The sequence below is a fragment of the Lepus europaeus genome, chromosome 14 (assembly GCF_033115175.1).
Source record: "Lepus europaeus isolate LE1 chromosome 14, mLepTim1.pri, whole genome shotgun sequence".
Classification (NCBI taxonomy): Eukaryota; Metazoa; Chordata; class Mammalia; order Lagomorpha; family Leporidae; genus Lepus; species Lepus europaeus.
Genome location: NC_084840.1, coordinates 60,320,629 through 60,323,828, shown reverse-complemented (window position 1 = coordinate 60,323,828; position 3,200 = coordinate 60,320,629). Strand labels below are relative to the sequence as shown.

General features: G+C 44.7%; 1 non-coding gene across 1 annotated transcript; it reads right to left on the bottom strand.

Moving 5' to 3' along the window:
• Positions 1 to 1,559: 1,559 nt before the first annotated feature.
• On the bottom strand, positions 1,560 to 1,723 carry LOC133774060 (U1 spliceosomal RNA). The gene has a single exon (XR_009868037.1). It is a non-coding gene; the product is annotated as a U1 spliceosomal RNA (small nuclear RNA).
• Positions 1,724 to 3,200: the final 1,477 nt, after the last annotated feature.

Genomic DNA, 3,200 nt, shown 5'->3' with positions numbered 1-3,200 from the left:
ACAGATGGTAAAGACTCAAAGTACACAAAGCTTCCCTTATCACAGGAAGTAGCCTCTTTGTCCAAAGAGGCTCTTCCTGCCATGCTTAAAGAACTACAACATTCTTGCCTGAGGAACTCACTTTGCAAGAAAAGTCAAATCCTCTGGTAACTCCACTACTTCTCATTGTCTTTAGACACAAATGGAGCAATAAAGACAAGCCTCATGTCATAAGAACTTATGCACCAAAGTAATTGTAAAATTTTGTTCTTTATTTTGAAAAAATTCTTGGAAATAAATATGGGAGTGGATTCTGAAGGTTCTCAACCAGGAAACGAGGAAAAGAACACCAGTTTACCAACAGATTCTAGTTTAATATGCTTCCTGGAGTCGAGTGGGTCTCACTATTGGTTGGTTGGTTGAGTGAAACCTGGGCTTAATGGAAGCCCACATCAATTAACAAAAGTCAGGATTCCTGAAATTATTTGGTATAATATGGAAGTAGGGACCCAAGGAAACAGGAATGTTGGTGTAGATACATGGAAGATGACCCATGACAGTCCTTTTGTCAAAGCACCAAAGACATTGGGAAGGGAAATGCCCCCACCTCTCAAAAGCACTGATGTGGCTATTTCATGGGTATCAAGGATGCTGTTGAGAGTGTCTGGAGTTGGCTGAATTCCCTCATGTTTGCCAGAGGCACAATGACCAGGAAGGGAGAAGTTGTCAGCAGAAGGCATGATGAGCAAGTCCATTCCCAGGGCCAGTCTGGGAACCAGAACTGCCAGCACATCAAATGTCTTTGGCAGAAACCAGCTGACCATTGGCCCCAGGACTAAAATTAATGGGCAGCTCTTTATAGTCCTACTTGATCTATATGAAAGATGTAAAAAAGAACTCTCTAGGTCTGACTTAAGCCATCTCAAAATGAAGTGTTGTACCCAAATCCAATTCTTGGGCCTGAACTTAAATGCTACAGAAATGGAAAATTTCTGTTACTTCCCCATTTAACTTTTCAGTTAGTGTGGAAAGTGGACAATGAAAATAGATTATCGTAAGCTTAATATAGTGGTGACTTCAATACAGCAAGCCCACACAGCTCGTGGGAGGAAATGGCCTTTTTTTCTCATTCCCAATACATGAAAGATCCAAAAGCTGCTTTGTGTCATCTGGTAAGGATACCTTCTCATCTCACTCAAGAGTTAGGTTGTTATAGAGATCTATATTGATATAGGGGCTGGTGCTGTGGCATAGCTGGTAAAGCCACTGCCTGCGGTGCTGGCATCCTATATGGGTGCCAGTTCAAGTCCTGGCTGCTCCTCTTCCAATCTAACTCTCAGCTATGGCCTGAGAAAGCAGTAGAAGATGGCCCAAGTCCTTGGGTCCCTGTAGCCACATGGGAAACCTGGAAGAAGCTCCTGGATCCTGGCTTCAGATCAGCGCAGCTCTGGCTGTTGAAGCCATCTGGGGAGTGAATCAGTGGATGAAAGACTCTCTCTCTCTCTCTCTCTCTCTCTCTGGCTCTGGCTCTGGCTCTATATCTGTGTAGCTCTGTCTTTCAAATAAAATAATTTTTTTCACAGGGGAGAGCGCAAATGCAGTCCCCCACTACCGCAAATTATGCAGTCGAGTTTCCCACATTTGGGGAAATCGCAGGGGTCAGCACATCCAGAGTGCAATGGATGAGCCTCGCCCTGGGAAAACCACCTTCGTGATCGTGGTATCTCCCTTGCCAGGTAAGTATCTAAAATAATTTTTTAAAGAGGTCAACTCTGGCTCCATGGCACAGGGTGTTTTGCAGCAGTCTAATCCCCTCAATGTTCTTCAGGATATCAGTATCTACGATATCATTGACATTGTGCTACAAGGGCTTACAGAGCAGGGGTAGCAGTTACTCTGTATGTGAGAAACATGTAAATCATGGTGTGGAAAGTAAGTCCCATGAATCTATAGGGACCTACAATATCAGAGAAACATTTTAGGAGTTCAGGGGTCTAGGTCGAGGTGTTTCCTCCAAAGCAAAGGATGAGTTGTTTGCACCTTACACTGCCTCCTACATGAAAGAGAGGCACATTGCTTAGAGTTCCTCTTGGAGAAACAATATTTATCAGCTCAGAATGTTCATTTTTGGGCCACTTATGGGGTGACTACAAAGGGCGCTACTTTTGAAAAGGGGCCCAAGGATAGAATAGTATCTACCTGGTTCCAGGAGCAACAAAAGCTGTTCTGCCATCTCCAACTCAGGGCATCCAATGGTGCTCAGATGTGTCTGTTAGTGGCAGGTTGGGCAGTTGGTGTAGGATCTAAGATGCTGCCTGGAATGCCTGCATCCCATACCAGAGTGCCTGCCTTCGAGTTCCATCTCCAGCTCCTGACTTCAGCTTCCTACTAATACATACCCTGAGAGACAGCAGTGATGACCCAAGTAGTTGGGTTCCTGCCATCCAGCTGGGACACCCAGGTTGAGATCTGGGCTCTTAACTTCAGCCTAATATACTACAGCTACTGTGGACATTTGGGGAGTGAACCACCACATGAGATCAATCTTTCTTTCTTTCTCTCTCTCTGTGTCTCTCTCTCTTTCAAAAAAAAAAAATTTTAATGTGTCAGTAGTGAATTGGAGAGGTTTATGATCCTGGGACAAGTCATGCCAGGACAATTACAATGTCAGCTATAAGGGTTTAAAAGCAAATGCATGCTTTCTTTGTCAAATACTTAATTTCCTTTACAGAAAAAAGGTTGCCTTGTAACTGCGCTACAGATGAGATTGAAAGCCTGATCAGGGAAGTGAAATCACTGTGTAGTCTGAGCTGCTTACCTGGAGCTGGGTGTTATTTTGATGCTCACCAAAAGATTCAACTACACTGGAGACACTCAACTCATGTGGACAAGTTGACCTGCTGTGTGGAGATGTCACATTCTGTCCCCAGCTAACCCACTGCTTACTCAGTGTGCTTATGGACACAGTGACCATGTGGGCAGTGACTGAACAGATCCATGTTCTTTTTTTGTTTTTCTAAGATTTTTTTATTTGAGAAGTAGAGTTACCGACAGTGAGAGGGAGAGACAGAGAGAAAGGTCTTCCATCCGCTACTTCATGGCCACAACAGCTAGAGCTGAGCTGATTTGAAGCCAGGAACCAGGAGCTTCTTCCAGGTCTCCCACGCAGGTGCAGGGGCCCAGGACTTGGGCCATCTTCCACTGCTTCTCCAGGCCATAGC